The sequence below is a fragment of the Lissotriton helveticus genome, chromosome 3_1, assembly GCF_964261635.1.
Source record: "Lissotriton helveticus chromosome 3_1, aLisHel1.1, whole genome shotgun sequence".
Taxonomy (NCBI): Eukaryota; Metazoa; Chordata; class Amphibia; order Caudata; family Salamandridae; genus Lissotriton; species Lissotriton helveticus.
Window position 1 is genome coordinate 496,041,668 of NC_136061.1, and position 24,395 is coordinate 496,066,062.

Here is a 24,395-nt window from a genome sequence, read left to right on the forward strand (position 1 = left end):
GGAAAGATGGTCAAGAAGTTTAATGTCCTCACAAGAACCACACAAAAACCTGTGCAGAGGGGAGGGACCCAGAGTCAATCCACTTTGAAGAGGAAGGAGAATCAGGGAAAGTCCTTTGACACTGTGAAGACATGAAAGTTTATTCACCTTATGATGGCAGGTCAGTGCTGTGACTGCTATCACTTAGGACGCAAGAGAGGAGATGCTGTCTGCACAAATAAGCCACCCACAGGTGGGCAATTCCAGGGGATAGTAGGCATTGCAGTGGGGCTGGAAGGTAGACAGAAGCAACCTTAGTGTTCTTGGGTGGGGTGGATATTACAGCCCTTGCCACCTTACCTCCCAGCATGGAGAGATATAGGTAGAGGCCTAAAATCAATAGAACTGAGGTTGAGGCTCTGAGAGATACAGGAGCCAGTGTGACTATGGTCACAGAGAAACTTGTTTCCACAGGGCAGATCATACCTTGTGTGTATCACCAGGTAACCTAACAGTAAAGAGTCAAACTCCATCCCAAGGCAATGTTAATCTTGGAATGGGGTTTGTGACAGGTCCTAAGAAGGTAGTTGTATGTCCTGCACTCCCAGTGGACTATCTATTGGGAATTGATCTTGAAGTGTCTGACTGGTCAGGGGCGGAGAGAATGGTCTATGCAAGGATGCTGGATCTCCCTAAGTGGGGGACTGCACTGAAGGACCCTGGAGCAATGGGCCAAGCATTCAATGGTAAGAGAAAGGGCACCGGGGTTGGCGAGCCAAGCCATAGAACCTCAGAAGAGCTTGAGAATTCTAACCCAGAGGGGAGGATCTGACCTCTTAGGTTGGGATTCCCCCCCTGCAAAATCTGTGCAACGTGGCAGCGTTCCAAGGAGCTGGTTGACCCTCCAGAGAGTTGGGGTGTCAGGGACAGAGAGAGTGTCCAACTCTTGAAGGCTTGAGGCGGACTGCCTCCAGGCAAGAGAAGGGTGATGCCAGTGGTTGCCACAAAGTCTACTGGGATGATAGAGTTCTCTGCACTGAGGCTAGAGACAAATGAGAAATTACTACCAGGAGGTTGGTGGTCCACCAGAAGTTCAGAGCATTCCTCCTGACTTTAAGCCATGCCATGACATCCCCTTAACAGGTCATTTGGAGCTGAGTAAGACATGGAAACGATTGGTTAACCATTTCTATTGGCCCAATATTACTTTCAAAGTAAAGTAGATTTGTAGCTACTGGCAACTTGTCAGGCCAGTGGCAAGACAGTGGACAAGCTAAATGCTCCCTTGATACCACTGCCAGTGGTTGGGACTCCCCTTTGAGAGAGTGGGGGTGGACATTGTTGGTCGACTAGAACCATCAACGGCATCAGGGAACAATTATATCTTGGTGGTAGTGGACCATGCCACAAGATACCCTGAATCAATACCCTTCAGAACAGTCACTGCGCTTTCGGTGGGTAGAGCCCTACTTGGTGCGTTCACCTGAGTGGTTTTCTCAAAGGAGGTTGTTTCGGATAGGGGCACAAATTTCATGACCAGTTATCTGAAAGTGATGTGGGAAGAATGCAGTGTTACTTACACGTTCACCACGGATGTATGACGATACAACGCATACTATTACAATGCATGCTTTTACAACGCAATTTTTACATCGCAAGTACTTTTACAAAGCAAGTTTTTACAACGCATACCATTACAGCGCAATAATATGTGTTACATTAAATGTGCTATTACAACGGAAAACAACACAAAGCATACTTTTATAACGCATTTTTTTTCAATGTATAATAATCCCCTGGAACGGGATGCAGGGAAATTAGGGGTTTTGGGTGAGGAAGTGTATTAAAATGTGGTAAAAAACAACAACACTAATAAAGGAAAAAAATACTTGTGTTAACAATCAATACCCAAGTACTAATTTTATTACTCGAGTACTTAAATTAATATTTGCACATTTTAAAACTTCTAAATATATTTATCAAACACACAATTTTTGCCATTAAAATATTAATGAAAAAAATGCAAAGTAAATAAAACGGAAAGCTGAAAAACGCAAACTACAGGTAGGTAAACAAAGGATCCACAAATTTATAAACTGACCTACGCTGAAGTCGTACAACACTTTCTATGAAATGAACTCGACTCGACCCTCATGTAGACAAAATGAAGGACAAAACAAGCTGTGCCAAATGTAACAAAAACAACCATAAACATACATTAAATTAATGTTTTTCACAGCATATGAATACCATAAAAAAATATACACAAAACATATTTTTCTGAAAATTTAGGTGCAACACCAAAAAATGTATAAAAGTAGCCGACCACCATTTTAAATTCAATGGTTACCTGACTACCAGAGGCACCACACGCATTCTGCGGCCAGAAAAGTTTATAAAAAGTAAGTATTAAAGATAAAACAAATTAGTAATATATCTAATACCAAAAAAGAATTATACTCAAAAATATATACTTTTTTTTACAGGATCTTCTTAAAGCTATCTCAAAGTCCTTTAAGGTGACTCACCTTTTCTGAACGTTACATTTAAAAAGTAAGTGAATATTTTAAGTAACGTAAATGAAGCTATTAAAAATAAATATAATATATTATATTTAAATACAAATATTTTTTCAAATCTATGTTTCAAAATTATCTTTAGCAAAAAATTATTTGATTAATTGATATAACTAGTGGTTAGTTGTGATATATAAAAAAAAGTAATTTATTTTTATCCTTAAAACAACAAAATGGTTTAAGCATCCGAAACAATTATTTGTTTAAGGCAACTCCAATATGTTCATTCTTCATTTTAAAAACTGGTCAGTGATGGTTGAAATTAGTATTCCAACACAAAGGGGCCGATTCCGATCTCGGTCGGAAGGGCACCGAATCGGGTTCGGCATTAGCGGATCCAATACGGAGGCTGAATTTCTGTCCGAGTCGTACATGGGTCCGGACGTTGAAGTACGAAGCGAACAATCGCGAAATCTCCGTCCGAATCGTTTCCAGGTCCGAACCGCTCCGTACGACTCGGTCACAAGCAAACCGTGGCATGCAATGGAGACATTTCACGACCGAGCTAGTATGATGCTCGATTAGGACAGCTGGATTGAGTCGGAGCGTCCAGATCACAATAGCTCTCAGGGTGGGACTTCGGGGGTCCGCGTCGGACCCCCTGTTACCCTCAGCCTTACGACTCGGACCCAGGGGGATACCCATGGGTCTTCCCAACACAAGCATGGACGGTGCGGATGGGGGCGCACTTGTCTGTGACGTAGCCATTCAGTCAATAGGAGCCCATGTACGCCTCGTACGACCGGCTCCCATTGACTTCTACGGGAGTCCGACCGAACCAAGTCCGACAGCATACAGCCACATCGCACTCACTCGGTTGGACTGCAGGAGTCCGGATCGGTCAGAAAATACCCTGGATCCGGCTTGGTCGGAGTGCTTTCCGACCCAGATCGGAATCGGCCCCATTATGTGAGCTTGCCTCTGTGAAAAAGCTGGATAGTGATGGTGTTTTAAATTAGTATTCCAAATCCAAAATTGTGCTTGCCTCATGGAAAACGATGGATAGTGGTACTGTTTGAAAGTAGTATTCCAACTCCAAAGCAGTGGCGGCTGGTGACATTTGAAAGTGGTGAGGCGTAAAACAATTGTCATACTTTACCACAGCAAGCGAGCGCAGCGAGCGAGCCTCAACCACCTACGGGGGCTCGAAAAAAGGAGTGGGCAAATGGTGCATTTTCAAGCAAACCAGAAGGTGTGAAGAACAGCCCTGGAATGCTTTCTGCCCAGAACTCAGGATTCTTCCCACCTGGCAGTGCTAAAGGAAAGAATGAAAACCTCCCTCTTCAAGGAGGCTTATCTAGCTCTCTACAAAACTCACAGGATGCCTCCCATCCCATGGAAGGGATAAGTCCCTGAAAAATGTTAAAGTGCAGCAGAGGAGCTCTGTGAACTGAGTAAAGAACAAGTGTCCTGAGCCTGTCAGATTTTGCTCATCGTGATCCTGTGCGTATGTTGGGGTTTTGGTTAAACAAGAAATACACCTAAACTCAATATCCAGAACAGCATTACAAAGCATTATAAAGCAAAAGTCAGCGCACAACAATTCAATTAAATGCATAAATAAATTAAGTGAGAAAGATCCCGCTTAAGCGCAGCGACTGATGTAAGGATAAGAACACCACTCTGATCATCTGCCCTCAGTACTCCTCTTCCAACTCTCATGTGCACAGGGCTCTCTGACCTCAGTGCACCTCTTCCATCTTTCCTGTGCACAGGGCTCTCTACCCTCGGAACCCCTCTTCCATCCCTCCCATGCACAGAGCTCTCTTTCCTCAGTACCCCCCTTCCATCTCTCATGTACACAGGTCTCTCTTCCCTCAGTACCCCTCTTCCATCCCTCCTGTGCACTGGGCTCTCTGCCCTCAGAACCCTTCTTCCATCTCTCATGTGCACAGGGCTCTCTGCCCTCAATACCCCACTTCCAACTCTCATGTGCACAGGGCTCTCTGACCTCAGTACCCCTCTTCCATCTCTCCTGTGCACAGGGCTCTCTGCCCTCAGAACCCCTCTTCCAACCCTCCCATGCACAGGGCTTTCTTCCCTCAGTACCCCTCTTCCATCTCTCATGTGTACAGGTCTCTCTTCCCTCAGTACCCCTCTTCCATCCCTCATGTGCACTGGGCTCTCTGCCCTCAGAACCCCTCTTCCATCTCTCATGTGCTCAGGGCTCTCTGCCCTCAATACCCCTCTTCCATCCCTCCCATGCACAGAGCTCTCTTCCCTCAGTACCCCTCTTCCATCTCCCATGCACACAGGGCTCTATTCCCTCAGTACTCCTCTTCCATCCCTCCTGTGCACAGAGCTCTCTTCCCTCAGTACCCCTCTTCCATCTCCCATGCGCACAGGGCACTGCCCTCAATACTCCTCTTCCATCCCTCCCATGCACAGAGCTCTCTTCCCTCAGTACCCCTCTTCCATCTCCCATGCGCACAGGGCTCTCTTCCCTCAGTACTCCTCTTCCATCCCTCCTGTGCACTGGGCTCTCTGCCCTCAGAACCCCTCTTCCATCTCCCATGCGCACAGGGCTCTCTGCCCTCAGTACCCCTCTTCCATCTCTCATGCGCACTGGGCTCTCTGCCCTCAATACCACTCTCGCATTTCTCCATTGCACTGGGCTCTCTGCCCTCAATACCCCTCTTCCATCCCTCCTGTGTACAGGACTCTCTGCCCTCAATACCCCTCTTCCAACTCTCATGTGCACAGGGCTCTCTGACCTCAGTACCCCTCTTCCATCTCTCCCGTGCACAGGGCTCTCTGCCCTCAGAACCCCTCTTCCATCTCCCATGCGCACAGGGCTCTCTGCCCTCAGTACCCCTCTTCCATCTCTCATGCGCACAGGGCTCTCTGCCCTCAATACCCCTCTTCCATTTCTCCATTGCACTGTGCTCTCTGCCCTCAATACCCCTCTTCTATCTCTCCTGTGCACAGGACTCTCTGCCCTAGTACCCCTGTTACATCTCTCCTGTGCACAGGGCTCTATGCACTCAGTACCCCTCTTCCATCCCTCCTGTGTACAGGACTCTCTGCCCTCAGTAACCCTCTTCCATCTCTCCTGTGCACAGGACTCTCTGTCCTAGTACCCCTGTTCCATCTCTCATGTGCACAGGGCTCTATGCACTCAGTACCCCTCTTCCGTCCCTCTGGTGCACAGGGCTCGCTCCCTCGGTGGTATATTTATCTCTGATTGCAGTGTGTTCAAGCAGGGCTGGCATGACATTTTGCTTGTTGACTGATCTCATATGTTACTTTGCCCTTCCATCAAACTTCTCTCTTCCCCTGTCATTTTCAAACCCAAAATCGCTAATTACACACAGTGGGTTGCATTCCAGGACAGCTTCCTACGAGTGAATCGCCAAAACATATTGTCACATGGTCAGTGATTGGCTGCCGCCCCCTCCCTATGACCACACCAACCCCCGGACACAAGGACATTAAACATGGTTATCTTTGGAAGGCGGGGGGTCGCGAAACCCCCCGGCCGTATTTATTAAGATATAAAACAATAAATTTTAATTGCACGATAAGCAGTTTATACAAAATTCAGCAGGACATTAGATACATGATTGTCAACAAATGTGAGAGACTATCCTTAACAAAACTCTAATACAGATTGTTTGCTAACCGAATCTAACATCCTCATCTGAAATTTTATACTAACATTTCTGGCCATATGGCAAGGTCGCTAACCGGTGTCAGGTCCTACTAGCTGCGCCTCACCACAAGATGTGCGCATGCGCAGCCGGGCCCGTAAATTACCCGGTCCACGCCGTGAACTCCATTTACCCACTTAAGGAGGGCCCTTACTCAGCCCCATCTGTTGACGTCATAAGTATGCGCGCGCGGGGTGGCTACCAGCCTAAGGAAAGCGTGACTCCTCCAACCCGCGCCCCTTTGAAGCACCAATGACCTTGCCCCTGAAGTTCTAGAAAGGGCCAATGGCCCCTCCCCCTGGGCGGGAACCTCCATAGGATGATGCCCACCCCCTCAGACCTTAAAATAACTGCTCACCGGTCATGACCTTCCCGCCACAGGCCAGCATTGTTAACCGACGATCTGGCCTCCCCCTACCTATCCCTAGCAAAACCCTCTAACCAAGCCCAGAGATTATTCGACCACAGGACATTCCCTGCCTCAGTCAAGTGCACCCCGTCCCCCAGATAGAAATGCTTACCCCAGATACACCCGTGTGGAATCGTCTGCAACCGGGGGGCTCGGAATAGTTTGTCCAACTGTGTGTTGATCCTCTTTACCGAGTGATTCAACGCCCTGACAGAGTCCCCCCCTCGCCACTGCCACCGAGGGATAAGTTGCGACCATACTACTGTGCCACCCGGGCATATCCTAGTTACCCACCCAGCAGTGGAGATGATTTCTTCAATAAGGATGCGCCTCCCTAGTCTGTCCAAATCATTCTCCCCCAGGTGAATTATCACCACTGACGGGGGGGTGGGCTGTTGTGCTAAGATTCCCTGGAAGAAGCTCCTAAACTGGCTGAGGCACGGACCCCCTCTACCAAAAAAGGAAATATGAAACCTCCGCTGCGCGGCCCTGTTCCTGCGGTCTCCTGAAAGAAAAACATGTTCAGCGCGCCTCACATAAGAATGGCCCACAATCCAAGTCACCACTTTCTTGCGTCCCTCCTGTTGCTTGTGCTGCGATGGTGTTGATCGTTGACGCCCGCCGGCGAGTTCCTCCCCTGCGTCACAGGTTTGAGAAACTGCAAAAACCAGAAAGACACCAGGCGTAAGCACCATCCTGTCACAACAAGTCAATTCGTACATATCGTTTGTAACACTCCGACGACCATCTCCCTATTCTCTTTACATTCTCTACCGGGAGACCCCTCGCTACCGCTTCAGTTGCTGCCCCAATCCTAAATGAGTGAGTGCCGAATTCCTTGGGGTCGTAACCTGTCTGTCTGACCGTCAGCTCCAGGACTCGCCTAAACTGGTACCTGGTCAATGGTGTGCCATCGGCGTGACACAACAGTGCACCCCCCGACGGGGCCCTCTCGCTGCCTTTGGAGTAACTCCACGTGTGAAACCGGGCAGCAAGGGTTGGCCCGTGCCCGATGGAGCACTATGGTGTGACCCCGAGACTCCTGGTCAGTCTTTGACCTCAGAATTGTCACCCACATAGTATCCTCTCTGATCTTTACACAAGCCCGCTGCAGGCCCCCTAGCGTATCCCCTTTTGACCCTGCGACTAATTCACCAATTCTCAGAGCCCCATAGAAAGCCATGGAAAATGCAGCTTTAAACAGAAGTACCTCCCACTCGGAGCTACAGACACTGTGAAGTGCTCCCAATAAGGCTGTCAGCCGAGCCAGCCCAATGGGCCTTCTTCCATCCGGTGCGTGACCTTGTAGACGGCGCCAACCCCTCAAAACCTTGCGCACCATAAAGGTGTTAGTAGGATCCCGCATGCCCTTAGCCTGCGTGAAGAAGGAAACCGCCGCCCTATATCTACTCACCGCCGCCACTGAGCGCCCTTCCCTGTGCATTGATTCCAAGTAGGCCGCAAAGCTGTCCTCCTGCGCCCACCTAGCCTCCCATTCCAGCCCCAAGAAAGCCCGGTAAGACAAAAACGCCCCTTCGTAAGCTGTCTTGGTCCTGGGGGCTAAGCTAGCAACCACGAGGTCCTGTAGCCTGGGGCACCAATCTGCCAAAGTACTGCCGGGAAGTGGGCTGGCGAGGGGTCTGCTGCAGGAAGATGCTCCCTGAATACCTGCATTTTGAAGCGAGAAAGGGAATCAGCTGCATTGTTGAGGATACTTGGGACATGCTTAGCTCTGAAGACCACATTCCATTTTAAGCACTGTAACACAATCTCCTTTATCAGGCGGAGTATGAAGGGGCAGCGTGTCCCCTGTTGATTTATACATTCCACCACTGTCATGTTATCCGACCAGAACACCACTGATTGATTACACAGGTGTTCTGGCCAGACCTTCAAGGCCATCCATATTGGGAAGAGTTCCAGGAAGCCAATATTGGCGGGCAAACCCCACGCTTTCCATTCCTCCGGCCACCGCTGGGCGACCCATTTGGACCCTAGAATGGCGCCGAAGCCCACACTACTAGCAGCGTCAGTCCATAAACCCAACTCTGCTGATGTGGCGGTGGGACCGGGCCACACTATCCTGCCATTAAAATCCTCCAGGAATGCCATCCATATATGCATATCCTGGCGAACCTCAGATGACAGTCTCGTGCGGTGATGCTTCTCACGTAGACCTCTCATAGCCTGCGCAATGGAGCGTGAAAACGGGCCTGCCATTGGGATAACCCGCAGAGCAAAATTCAGTTGCCCCACTACTTCCTGCAGCTGTTGCAAGGACACTTTGTCTTTGCGTAGGCATTGACATAGCGCTGCTCTAAATCTAGACACTTTGTCCCTGGACAACCTGAAGCATCCCTCCACCGAGTCAATCTCAATACCAAGGAACTCCAAGCAGGTGGACGGGCCGACCGTCTTCCCTGGAGCTAGCGGGACCCCAAAAGCTCGCATGAGCACGCAAAATTCCTGCAATGCCCAGGCACACTCCTGAGAGCCCGCCGCACCCAAGAAAAGGAAATCATCCAGGTAATGCATGACCTGCTGGTGGCCCGTCGCCTGTCTCATGACCCACTCTAGAAACGAGCTAAACGTCTCAAAGTAAGCACATGAAATGGAACAGCCCATGGGCATGCATGCATTTGTCCATGTAAAACTTGCTTTCGAAATTGAAACCTAGGAGGTGGTGATCCAAAGGATGGACTGGAAGGAGGCGGAAAGCAGATTCTATGTCAGATTTCGCCATCAATGCCCCTGGCCCCAGAGCTCGCAATAAATTAACAGCCTGGTCAAATGAGGCATATTTTACACACAGAGCAACTGAACAAGAAAGGCGCGAACAACCGCCGACAAGTCTGCACCAAACGCTGGACCTTGCACACGCCCGACACAAACCCTCACTCCCTTCCAAACGGCAAGTGGCTGTGAAAGCAAGAGCTTTTTCCAATCCAGAAGAAATCGAGCACCTTTGAGGCACGTAGTCCTGATGAGATTTCCCCACAGTCAGGGGTTATCGAAACGCGTAGACCCCCTCTATTCAGCATTAGGAATGTTTTGTTGAATGTTAATTATTCAAAAATTATTTTTCCAATGCTATGTGTTTATGTTAAGAACTAAATTGTAAATAATCTGTATATTTACTGATGTCAAGAGTATATATATATTAATGTGCTGCATTGTATGAATGTTTGAATGAAAGTTTTTGTATGAGAGAAATTGTCTTTGCATGTCAAATTTGGAGTGAAATAAGTGTTGTTCGTCAATGTATAGGAAGTATTTTTCATTTGTATGGCTCTGATTTAAAATTAATTAAAATTATTGGATTTATTCCGGACAAATAAGTTTCCTGAGAGTTACTGTTTAGTTCAGTAGGTCGAGTGATCATCAGTGATCAAAGTTCAAGTAGTTTGGCAATAGTGGTGCTCGTTTTGGTTTTTGGTGATTAATTTTGAGGCTTGTCCTTATTGCCGGTGAGCCCAGACCCAGTTTTGGTTAAGGTATGATCTGATGAGGCAGGAAATACGCCACCCTTTTGCAACCAAGGTAGTAAGGCGGCTATTTGAGATACCAACTCAACAGGGACCGGGTCCAGGTTGCCCCCTGTCACAACTGGGACCTCAAGTGGCATGTCCGGTGGCACTGGCGCGATAGCTAAGGGAGCGGAGGTTGGCGGCACACTCGGGACTGCCAGCGGTGCCACGAGCGGGGGGGTTAATCCCCGCAGGGGGGGGGCCGGCGTCATGTCCGGCACCGGCGTCGCGGGCACAGGGGCAACTGGCAGAGGTGCCAGAGGAACCGATACCACAGGTGCGGGTGTATTCGGGACCGGTACTAGAGGCACGAGGGCTGGGGCATTGTACCTTGGTTTCTTGGCATCAGATTTCTTTGGTGGGGTAACAAAATCACCCCTCGGCAAGGGTGCAATTCTCTGCCGCATGGGCCTGCCTGATGGGCCTGGTGGATCAGCAAACCTCTCATTCATGCGGGCCTCCAATTCATCCACTTTCCCCAGCCTCTTATTAATTTCACCCATCTCCCGCATCATGGCGTGCATCATAACCTCCATGCCAGGCCCTCTTTTACCACCCTTTGGCCCCGGCATATTTTCACCCCCTGCCCTACACTCCTAGTGTTACAGTTCAGGTGACCGTGTGCTTTGTACCTTCACCTGCTGGAGGATGTACAGGGGGCTATGAGCACCATGCAACCGTAACCGCAACGCCCCGGCTTGCCCGGTTTGTCAGGGGTGAGTAAACTCTAACGTAGACCCACCCGGCGGCTACCAGAAGCAATGAAATGCAAGCCCCCCGCTCTCCTCTTACCGATCCACTCCTGCGTCCTCCACAGCCGGTACTGGGTGTGTGGCCACGTCCGCCGTCCCCCACTCCGAGTTCACCGCAGAGAAGCTGCTGTAGCTTAACTTGGGGACACACAATAGTGATTGCCTGTAATAGAAAAATTATTAATACCTGGGGGTGGCTAACTCAAATAGTTGCTGGAAATCAACTGGAAAACACAATGGGACCAAAATTAATTTCCCAAAAGGGGATGGGGAATTGATCCAACCTTTATAAATCACCTCTATGTTAAACCTGGTTGTACCATCCAACCAAATCCCAATGCCTAAACCTGGCTATCCCTTTGAACTACCCCACAGTACATACGTCATTAAATATTTGTCCCTAAATGCAGTATTCTCCTCAGTCACCCCCCCCCAGGCGCTGCCTTAATTGCCCCTGTTTTGCCCCCCCACGAGAAGAAAGGTCTCCAGGGATGCCTAGCCAACCTGACCGCTAAGACAACAAACGCCCGAATCGAGGCAAAGTCCCACAACTCACTTCCTACGTGTTAAAACCCCTGCATTTATTGTGGCTTGGCCTGCAGATCACTTCGGGGCCCTACCGAATGACTTCTGGAGCCCTCCGCCGACTGGAACTTATGGCTATGGCCGCAGGCAGCGCTGTTCGGCCTTGTCCGCTCCCCGCCCCGACAATAAACCTGAATTTGCGGTCGAGGAACAATCCCGCCGGGGACAGCCTGAAGCGACGCCTCCTTTCAAGTCAGGCAGCGCTACTCGGCCTTGTCCGCCCCCCGCCCCGACAAAATACCTTAAATCAGGGGCCACGGAACACACACGCCGGGGACACTCAGGCGGCGCTTCGTTTCTCCCCGAGCTCGAGCCGACCTCCTCTGGATGCTCGCAAGATGATGGCAACGCAATGTGAACGCCTCAGCTGCCGCCTCCGTAGATGCTATCCGCAACCTGGAAAACAAAACAACAAAATTACTGGAAAACAAGAAGCCCCAAGCGCGGGGCACCACCGGTATGGGGGGGGAGCGCCCAGGCAACAAGGAGTCCCCTGGGTGCTCCCCGCCTCTTTATCCCCTCCTACAGCCTGCCCCCCTGACCCGGATGTCGCTCAAAGCCATCCGGGTCAGGGAGGGCGGCCGACAATCGGTGGTAGGGCGCGCCCCTGAGGACACGCCCCACCACCGAGAGGCCTTGGTGGAGGAGAGCGATCGCCACACCGCCATGCGGGCGGGGGGGCCAAAGGCCCCCCCTTTTCATTTGGGGTTTATTTTGGACGCGAACGCAGACAAGATGACAGCACAATCATTCTGTGATTGCCACATATACATACACACTTTTTCCAGGATTGGGATCACCGAAATATTAATAATAATCCAGTATGGTAAATATATTTACCATACACATTGCAGACACAAGAAACTGATTTGACACTTGGAACTTTTAATTTCTGGCGTTACTGATGCTCGTCTCAATGCTACTTTATCGATCGCAGACGATAACAGGCTCAGGGACTAAATTTAGGCCTACACTGTTCCTGGAAAGCCGTGCAGCAGGCCTCAGAGTGAATTTCACAGTTAATCAGGGTTTTCATTGGCTTTTAAACACACACTGATAAAAACGTGTGCAACATTTTCACACAATGCCCTGCAACCTTCCAATGCTCTTTCTTAAGGGCCTGTTGACAAAGTGAGCTAAGAGTAGAGTACTCATATATTCACCACTTTCCGTACTTCTAAATGCTTTTGTCAATAGCCCCCTCCTGTTCCCCAAGCCACCGCTAGTCTCAATTCTTCGAGGTACCTAAAGGTATTTGTAGACCAAGCCATTGACAAATCAGGCAGTTCGGCGATCCAAAACTCACTCTTTCAGCACGTATGCTTCGCTTGGGTTTGGCAATCTTTGCTCTCTCCGTTTGACCTCACAATAATGACTACACTTCCCCAGCAAGGTTCGTAACAATGGGAATGCAGGAAATATTTTTATCCTATTATATTTCAATAGAAAACAGCACAAAAGCAATTCACGGGACACAGGCTATGAAATGAAGCTACAGACGAAAATACATATTCTAGTTAATGTGATCCAAGTAGTCGCGGCGGCAGGCATGACGAGTGGGTGGGGGGGGATTGGAAATGGGGTCGTCGCGGGGGGGGGCGGGCCATGGGGGGGTGGGAACGGTTTAATGATAAAAATATATATAATAAAACTTACCGTCCTGAGCCACCACAGGTTCTGGATTGGTCTTGACTCCCACCATCCCGCGTTTTTCGAATACCGTGGGGCAGCTCTCATAGACGTCGTCATCACAGCAGCCTCCCTCCCTCCCCTCCGCTAATCACAACCCTGCGGCCAATCCAGACGCTGCATTAGCAGCGCCAGGATTGGCTAGAGCAGAGATACGGACTGCCCATTAGGAGACCAGGGGGGGGCTGTGTATGAAGCAACCCTCGGCCTCTTGGGTGACAGCCCCCCACCTCCCTCGCTCTCCTACTGAGAAGGTAATAGGTTGCTGTAGTATGACTGTTTGGGCTGGTCATAAAAATGACCAGCCCAAATTCGAGCGTGCGCACCATTGCAGCTGGGCTCAGTGCGCGACGCTGTCACTCAAACCCTTGAGTGCTGCCGCAGCCCCGCCCCCACCCCCTCAGCAGCCGATTGCCTCGGGCATGTCCCGGACTCCCGTACACATTAGATTTTTGCATTAATTTATATTAATTATCTGAGTGGAGCCATGTGGCACTGTTGGGGCAATGCCCCAGCGCCCCCAATGGACGCACCGCCACTGCTCCAAAGGGGTGCTTGCCTCAGGGAAACTGCTGGTTAGTGTTTTTTTTTTATTTACTATTCCAATTCATAGCGGTGCTTGCCTCAGGGGAAACAATAGATAGTGGTACTGTTTAAAATTACTATTCCAACTCCAAAGGGGTGTTTGTCTCAGGGAAAATGCTGGATAGTGATACTGTTTAAAATTACTATTTCAAAAGCAAAGGGTAATGTGCCTCAGGTTAAATGCTGGATAGTGGTGTTGTTTTAAATTACTATTCCAATTTGAAAGGGGTGCTTGTCTCAGGGGAAATGCTGGATAGTGCTACTGTTTAAAAGTAGTATTTCAACTCCAAAGGGGTGCTTACCTCAGGGAAACTGCTGGATAGTGGTTTTTTCTAAAATGTACTATTCCAAATCAAAAGTTGTGCATGCCTCAGGGAAAACGATGGATAGTGATACTGTTTAAAATTACTATTCCAACTTCAATGATTGTGCTTGTCTCCGGGAAAACGCAGGATAGTGCTACTGTTTAAAATTACTATTCCAACTCCAAAGGGTTACTTGCCCCAGGGAAACTGCTGGATAGTGGTTCTGTTTAAAATTACTAATCCAACTCCAAATGAGTAATTTCCTCTGAGCAAATGCTGGATAGTGGTACTGTTTACAATTACTATTCCAACTCTCAAGTTGTGCTTGTCTCAGAGAAAATGCTTGATAGTGGTACTGTTTAAACTTACTATTCCAACTCCAAAGTGGTGCTCTTCTTGGGGGAAATGCTGGATAGTGGTACTATTTAAAATTACTATTCCAAATCCAAAGGAGTGCTTGCCTCAGGGAAACTGCTGGATAGTGGTACTCTTGTAAATTACTATTCTAACTCCAAAGGGGTGCTTGTCACAGGGAAAACGCTGGATAGTGGTACTGTTTTAAATTAATATTCCAACTCCAAAATGGGGGCTTGCCTCAGGGAAACTGCTGGATAGTGGAGTTGTTCAAAATTACTATTCCAAATCCAAAGGGGTGCTTGCCTCAGGGAAACTTCTGGATAGTGGTACTCTTTTAAATTACTATTCTCACTCCAAAGAGGTGCTTGTCACAGGGAAACTGCTGGAAAGTGGTACTCTTTTAAATTACTATTCTAACTCCAAATGGGGTGCTTGTCACAGGTAAAATGCTGGATAGTGGTACTGTTTTAAATTACTATTCCAACTCCAAAAGGGGGGCTTGCCTCAGGGAAACTGCTGGATAGTGGTGCTGTTCAAAATTACTATTCCAAAGGGTGCTTGCCTCAGGGAAAGTGCTGGATAGTGGTACTCTTTTAAATTACTATTCTAACTCCAAAGAGGTGCTTGTCACAGCGAATTTGCTGGAGAGTGGTAATCTTTCAAATTACTATTCTAACTAAAAAGGGGTGCTTGTCTCAGAGAAAATGCTGGATAGTGATAATGTTAAAAATTACTATTCCAAATCCAAAAGGGTTCTTGTTTCATTGAAAATGCTTGACCTTGTTTGTGTTAAAAAATACTATTCCTACTCTAATGGTGTGCTTTCTTCAGGGAACATGGTGCACAGTGGTGGTGTTTAACCCCTTCCATGCTCATGACGAGCTGAGCTCATCATGAGTTGCGCCGCTCGCATGCTCATGACGAGCTCAGCTCGTCATGTAACGCGGTATTTCGAAAAAAAACGCACAGCGCAAAAATTACCGCCGCACGCATGCGGTTAAAATTACTATTCAAACTCAAAAGGGGTGCTTGCCTCATGGAAACTGCTGGATAGTGGTGCTGTTTAAAATTAATATTCCAACTCCAAAGTAGAGCTTGCCTCAGGGAAAATGATAGATAGTGGTGGTCTTTATAAATATTATTCCAAATCCAAAGTGGTGCTTTACTCTTGGAAAATAATGGATATTGTTTGTGTTTTAAATTACTATTCCTACTCCAAAGGTCTCCTTACCTCATGGTAAATCCTGGATAGTGGTTGGCTTTAAAACTACTATTGCAACTCAAAAGTGGTGCTTTCCTCTGGGAGAACACTAGAAAGTGGTGCTCTTTAAATTACAATTTCAAGTCTAAAGTGCTTCTTGCCTCATGTAAAATGCAGTTTACTAGTGGGGTTTTTAATGTACTGTTCTAAATATTTTTTAATATCCACAGATAACACTACAAGTTAACCTTCCATTTGAAAAGCATCTCATTACCACTATAAATAACAACACATAATTTTTCCAGGTAAATGAATTTTCATAAACTTGTTTGAAACATGCTAATAAAAATAAAATAATCAAAGCACATGATTAACAATTTTTTTCATCATTTCTTTACAGCACATTCAAATATTCTAACAAAATTACGAACGAAAAAAGTTCCTCAAATTAAACTTGAAAGATCAGTTTTGAAAACAAATAATCCAAAGCAACTAAAAGCTTCCAAAAAACATTCCTTTAAAATTGTATTCACAAATGATATTCCTATTCCTATATTCTTCCAGATACCATTTAAAGACCAACGTCAAACTTGAAAACAGAAGATAAAACACCCAGAGGCTAGAATAGTCTTAAAACACCTCGCTACTACTACAAATCATCCATAGGTACATTTATTTTTCCTAAAATCATATTCAAAATAATAACCGAATTTATACCCTAGCAACAAGCAATCGTTAACATCAAACTAATATTATTATTCTATTTTTATTCACTACCAGATACAAATTCAAGACATTCAGATCTATTATTCCGATTTTAAATACAAGTAGAAGCAACAAAACTAATCTCAAAAGGTAATTATTATGTAAATGTATTGCAATATTCCTTTTTTCTTTTTAACCAGTCCCCTATATCTTCTGTTATCTTCGAAATAGTGTTATTAATAAATCTCTAAATTGTAAAAACTTTCTTTAATTCGAATTTATTTACTATCTCCAGACATTGATCGTGCTATAAAAATTCGAACCGAAATTATTCCAGTTATGCACAGGTAAACAAACTTTTTAAACAATATTTAACATTTATTTTCATCTGTTTCATATCTTTTCAGATAATGTCATCCTTTCCAGAAGCTATATACATCACCTCAGACAGGGGAAATCGACTATTGAAACATGCAGGGTATATTTATTGTAAGGAGAGACTTACTGAACCCAGATGTCATTGGAGGTGTGTGCAATACTACTCATCCCATTGCACAGGCAGAGCGGTTACTCTTGGTGACTCTGTTTTAAAATCCACAGAACATAACCACTCTGCCTCTGCAATGGAGATTGAGGTTAGAGAAACAATTAATGAAATTAAAGAAATTGCATCCACCTCCAATGACACCTGTGGTTCTATTTTGAGAGAGGTAGCACAACACGTACCAACACATGTTGCCAGCAGTATGCCCATTATTCCTAATTTGAGACGTATTGTACAACGTAAAAAACAGGCAAGTAACCCTCAAAGAGTAACTCCCAAAACCTTTTCAGATATAATTATTTCTCCTGAAGTTTCTGGGGGTCATTAGTATGGCATACCCCCGGGAAACGGGACCGCCCACTGAGGGTGCAGCAGTCCCTCACATTCCATTAGGATGCGCCCACCACACAGGTAGGCGCATCTCGCATTTGTAACATTGCTGCGGGCGGTGCTGAAGGCACCGGCCGCTGCAATGCCACAATAGCATGTTGTGCCTTTCAATGTACAAAGCCTGACAGTCACCATGCGGTGCCTGCCACGTTGTACATTGAAATGCAGGAGGGTACCATAGGCATGTCCCCGCTTACATGCTAATATGGATGGCGGTGTCTTCCAGACACCACCACCATGTTAGCAACTTTTCCGCCCGGTCGACTCTTCGACCGGGCGGAAAACTGGCGGAGGGTCTTTCCGTCCATCGGGGTCCCCCGCCATGGTAATGTGGCGGGGGGAAATTCTAAGCGGGTGGAGGTTTTTAGCGGGTATATCCCCACCGCCATACGGGCGGTGGCGATCCGCCCGCTATACTAATGACCCCCTTTGTTTCTGTTTCTAATGAACCTTTTCTATTGCATGACAACGAAAACCCTCAGAAACGAATCCTATTCTTTAGCACGCCCCGTAATCTTGTTAGGTTGGAGAATAGTGATATTTGGATGGTGGACGGTACGTTTAAAAGCACGCCCCATCCATTCACCCAAATATACACTTAACACGCTCAAATTAACCACACAGTAGTCCCCTTGGTTTTCAGTTTGCTACCAGATAAATAAGCCTCAACTTACACTGAATTTTAAACAGTGTTAAAATCTAAAACATCTAACAAAAGTCCTAGAAAAGTAATAATTGATTTTGAATTTGCCTGATTAATACTATTACCAAAATGTACACGGATACCCAAATTCAAGGATGTTTTTTTTCATTTTTCACAGGCAGTTTGGCGTAAAATACAATAAATATCCTTAGCTATGGATTATTTCTCAGATAGCAAACTTCAGTTTTAACTAAAAAAACTAACTGCACTTTGCTTTGTTCCTCTTGACAGTGTGGACGAGTTCTACACTTCCATTACTGAATCTGACTACTTTACTACAAACGAGGAAAAATTGGCACCACTACTAAATTATTTTGAAGACAAATGGATTGGCCATCTAAGCAGGTCAGGTTGCAGGAGGAAGCCATGTTTCCATGTGGAGTGGTAAAACTGCTACTCGACCTGCTTAGAAGGAGGAGAAAAAACAAACAATGCCATAAAGGGATGGCACAACTCCTTTAATCATACAATTGGAAAACATCATTCTAATTTCTATATTTTTTGGGAAAATTTGAGGAAGGAGCAAAGTTTCCAAGAAATTAGATTAGCACAAGCATTAACAGGTAGTCTGAATCCACGTATTTCCAAAAGATCAAAGGAAATGTCAGAAACACTGTTGGCTGCACTACAACAGTTTTCGTTGTGTGTGGCTTCAGACTACCTGGATAATCTTGCCCACATCCTTCATTCCTAACTCAAGTTTATTTTTATTTGTTTGATTAATTAAAATCTTACAAAAAAGGCAGCTAAAACTTCACCAATTTTTTAAATTATAAAACAATCGGATTTTCAAAGAGTTAAATATATATCGTACACATTTATTAGACTAATAGTCTGTCCTTTATGATTGTTTCAAAAAGCTGTATTGTATAAAATCCATATTCACATAGTCTGTTGTTTGGTCAAACAAAAACCTCCAATTTCTTCTGTACAGCACAAAGGAATTTAACAAGTGCAGAACTCATTGGCAGATCTTCTGGATTTAGACTTGCGATCATTACTGACTCACACTACCCTATTACTTGCCTGTTTTGACCTAAAACACCTTTGATATACAATTTGGCATTCCCTTTTTAAATATAAATTAAAAGTCGGGTCACCTTACCTTGTGATGTTTTCTTTTTTCAACTCTAGTGGGCCGATTCCGATTCGGGTCGGAAGGGCCCCGAACCATGTTTGGAGCCCTTCTGACTGAATCAGTACGTGTTGGACGGATTCCTTTCCAACCTAGCCATTCCGATGGGCTTGGTCCAAAAGGAATCCGACTTGGATTTCCGGATGGCCTACGACGGGCTCGGAGAACCCGTCTGCTATCCGGAAATCCTCCAGCACTCCCCCAGTCGCCTCTTTACGATCGAGGGAGTACAATGGCAGTTTTTCACTGCCTTTTCGTGCCGGTGTGTCCGGCACGAAAAGGCAGTTGGAAACTGTTTCTGGGCCCCCCCAGCAGGGCCCCCATGGGTGTGAGGCTGCCGAATGGCAGCCTGGGGGCACATATGGTGCCCCTCCGTTGTTCCCTGCCCCCGGTGGCAAGCACCCTGAGTGTGGTGCCAGCCACAATGTGCAGGGATGAACTGCACCCCTGCATTTCACATTGCAAGCATGCTTTCTGGTCGAAATGCATGCTTGCATTGTGAACCATATAAATGCAACCGAACAGGGTTCCGTCACATCGTACTAGCAGGGCCGTAACCGACCACCGCAGGTCGGTCGGTTACAGCTCCTGACCGATGTCGGACGGACCTGAGTCCGTCCGACATCAGAATTGGCCCCTAGGTCTTTTCTTCTTTCCATCTCTTCACCTAGAGTCCTTTTTCAAAATGTCAAACCAAAACAATAATCCACTCTTTTTTATGAAAATCCAAATGCAACTCTCTGATCCAAATTTTCAAAAACAAACCCAACGTTGAAATCCAGTCTGATCCTTGGTCCTTCTGATGTTTTTTTTCCAATTAAATTCTTCCCAAAGTGTTTTTTTCTTATTTTTTTCCAAAATCCAAAAAATTAGACATCCAAATGAAAAATCCATTAAAAAAAGCTTTTTCGAATCCATAATATGCAAAAAAAAACAAGCACGATCCCAAATGCATTAACGCGACAATCTTCTTTTTTTCTTCTTTTTTGAAAAATCCAAAAAAGTAGACATTTAAATGAAAAATCCCAAAAAGAAAGGGTTTTCGTATCCAAAAAACACAAAAAAACAAGCACGATCCCAAATCCATTAACGCGACGATCTTCTTTTTTTCTTCTTTTTAAGTCACAATTTGCAATTTTAAAAAGTCATACAATTCAAACTTTTTCTATCTATTCAATACATTGATCTAGTTATTAATCTAAATAAACATGAAAAGTTTTGAAAACACGTGACCCGACGTGGGCCTACTCTGGCAACACTGTTGATTTACTAACTTTTAAAGCTTCTAAAACACATTTTCTATTTCTAAATACCTCCCTCTTCTCTCCTTACAATAAATATTACCCCTACAATATGCATTTTATGTTTAATAAATGATCTTACCTTTACGCTGATCTTCCATGCTTCTGCTCTGTCCCCCGATGATCCTCGTAATGAAAAAACTCACGTTGACGCATCAACGTCATCGCATGCTGTAAAAAGAAAAAAAGGACAATTACTCGCATTTTATCTTTTATTGTATATTCAATATATTATGTACATAATAAACACACTTAGGGGTCCATTAGGATTGCAGGCGGATCGCCACCGCCCATATGGCAGTGGCAATTCGCCCGTGAAAAACCTCTGCCCGCTCTGCATTTACCCCCCGCCACATTTCCATGATGGACGGGACCCCGGCGGACGGAAAGACAGTCCGACGGTTTTCCGCCCGGTCGCAGAGTCGTGGCTTTCCGCAGCGGCAACGCCGGCACGGAAAGGCAGGCGTTTTTCACCAAAGGGGCCCCCAGAGATTTGGTGGGGTGGGCGGTGCACATGGCAGTTCCATGCACAGCATGTTAGGCACCCCGCAGTGCCTGCCATGTTGTTCATGTAGTATTTGTGTTGTAATAGCATTGTTGTAACGGAATGCGCTGTAATAGCATTTGCTTTGTAAAAGTTGTGTTGTAATGGCACTACGTTGTAATGCCAGCATTGTAATGGCTGCCTACCATTCACCATATATCAACCCCAGACAAATGGTCTGATAGAGAGGTTCAATAAGACTCTGAAGGGAACGATCAATGATTTATCTGCAATACTCAGGAAGAGATTGGATGTTCTCCTCCTATGCCATGTGTTTGCCTACCGGAAGGTCCCACAGAAAGGGGTTGGCTTTGAGTTGTTGTTTGGGCACCCTGTAAGAGCACCATTATGCCTGGTGAGAGAGTCTTGGGAAAAGCCTCTTAAGAAGCCATGGACAGTGTGCTGGACTATGTGCAAGGCCTGAGATCTTTCATGGGAGAGTACATGTCCAAAGCAAGTAGAAAACTGGAGGCCTGTCAGGAGCTCATGAAGCGCTGGCATGACCAAAAGGCTACCATGCCTGAATATACTCCAGGAAACTGGTGTGAGTGTTGGAGCCTTTAGCTCATAGGGTCCTCCAGAACAAGTGGACTGGGCCCTATCCAATCCTAGAGAAGAGGGGTGAGATTACTGTTATATCCTCCTCATAACCTTAGATGGTACATTCTGTTTCCCCCCTCTCCTTTCTACCTCCTTGGTTTCCCCCACCTGAAGCTCACCTTAGAATGTTGGCGTTCCTGAGTATTGAGGAGAGTGGATGGCCAATAAAGCGGTACTTGAAAGACTCTACTTCCTGCCATCTTTTACTTCCAACACTGGCGACGATTGCTGCGAAGTGGGCGGTTTTGGCCATCTCCCCTCTGTGTACTCTCTCTGTCTACGTCCATGCTGGGACAAGCTCAGGGAAGAAGAATATTCCCGTTGTCAGTTTGGACGTGGTGTGTCCCAGCATCCTGCTTGCTACTATTCAGTAAGACGTCCACTGGATTACTATCAAATCAAATCAAAGATCTTTATTCAGATTTAAAAACATCCATAAAAGTACATGTAAATCACAACAATCATCAGATAAGACAGTAAAACAGTCATTAAAAAAAAACTAATCAAAGATGACATAGTTAACCATCATTGTACATAAAATAAAATTCAGATATCAGGCAGAAATGATGATTTCAGAAAGTATGCAAGACTTAAAATGGGATACACGACAATTAAAACAGTGCAGAATCAAATAGCTATGATGTGTGCAAGAGAACAGCCACTAGTGCAAATAAGCAGTGTGCAAACTGGGCAAGAAATAGTGCAAAACATATCAGACCATGTTCAATGATACTCGTGATCGGACAGCAGCTTTAAGAAAACAACTGACTCTGAAAATTACTTCATCAGAGCGTAATATCAGTAAATCTCCAAAAGCTAAATTAAAATTCATCAGAGCAGTCTTTCGAAAATATGGGATTAAATAATGTTTGGTGTATTTTACATAAAAGCCACAAAAAAGCGTAAAATGTAAGAGGCTTTGTTTCCCGCCATGGATACAGGGACAACTTAGGTTTTCCAAATTTTTGTTAAAACCTAGCGGGAAGCATAATAGATTTTTAATGCTCCCATCCCTGAACCGGAACAGCAGGCTCCTGTTCCATTTGCCCAGCTTTTTACACAGATAGCCTTGGGACATGTCGTATGGCCTGCCGCATGGTACCAAAAGGGGTATGTACCTTATAATAGCCGGTTTTGCAAACTCGCTCTTTTCCCTCTCATTACTGTAAAGGTCGTACAATGCCCTTTTTACTAAGTTCTTGTGCGAGCAGTCGATGGTTTGGGGAGAGCAATGGGATGTAATTGGCCCGCTCACTTTTTAGGCAATCCGAAATAATATCACGAGTCAGAGAGGCCGCTGAATTCAGCCATAGTTTCAGCCAGAACAGGGCAGGTCTAGATCTTATAAAGTCCCCTGTGTAGGGGAGATTCAATTCCCTGTGGCACATATAAGTTGGGGCAGAGATAACCCCCCCAAGACCTTCCTACAAAATCTGTTCTCCTCGGTCTGTATATTAGTACAGTTTGAGTATCCCCATACCTCAGCACCATAGGTTCCTGTGGGTAAACATTGGGTCTTATAGATTTGTAGCAGTGGTATGATAACCTCTGCATGTTTAGGTTGACGGAGGGAGGTTATAGAGTTAATAGCTTTGCCCAATTTGTTCCTCCCCATGGCAACATGAGGTTGCCATGATCCAGAGTCAGAGAACAACAGGCCTAGATATGGAAAAGTGCATGTGCTTTTTAAAACATTATTCCCTGACAAGATTTGGTTAATTTTATGTTTTTTAGGACCACAACACATTATAAATGATCTATTAAAATTAGTGCAACGGCCAAGATCTGCCATATACGTGACAAATCCTGATATTAAAGTGCGCAGTGCATTGGGTGTGCGGCCCATAAGGACCGCATCATCCGCATAAAGAAGTGCGGGAAGTGGTTTACCATTTACATGCGGGACATCAATTGTTAGCTTACACACCGAACTACTTAATTCATTTATGTACAAGATAAAAGCAAGGGGGCCAGGACGCAGCCCTGTCTGACCCCCCTGCCAATTAAAATATCACCGGAGACTTCACCATCATTATTCAATCGAACTCGGGCTCTCAAATCGCTGTGTAGGTGGGCCAAAAAATAAACCAAGGATTCATATAAACCATAATTCATCAAAACTGACCATAAACGAGAACGATTAACAAAATCAAAAGCAGAACTTAAATTCATAAAACCTAAATACAAAGGGGATTTTTTGGCGATGGTATATTTGGCCATTAATAAATTTAAATTTAGGCATTGCTCCACTGTTCCCACGTTGCTTCTAAAACCTAACTGGCACGGGTGTAGGATAGCATTATCCTCTGCCCAGGTTCTGATCCTATTAAAGATGATCCTACCTAAGATCTTAAGGGTGTTATCTATTAAAGATATCGGGCGATAACAGCCAGGGTCCAATCTATCGCCTTTTTTAAAAATAGGCACAATGATGCTATTTGACCATGTCACTGGGACTGGGGTATGAGAAAGATTATTGAAGATGTTACACAATAAAGGTGCCCAGAAATCGGGTTCTGATTTGATTTGGTCGATGGATAAACCATTGGGCCCTGGAGCTTTGTTACCCGCGCTTTCTGAGATAGCATCTTCCACCTCCATTATGGTGATGTTCAGTGTAGTTAAAGGGGGGGCAGTACCCGTGGAATTAAGTGGTGCCTCATAGATTTTTGAAAAATGGTCCACCTACACGTCCCCTGATATATTGCAATTTATGGGGGTGATATTTGATCCCATTGATCTCAAGTTCTTAACCTCGCTCCAGAACCCGGTGACATCTCTCAACGATGCTGTGCGCACGAAGGAATCCCAGTGATCTTTTAGTAACTCCTCTGATCTTATTTTTAGAGTGAGCTTGT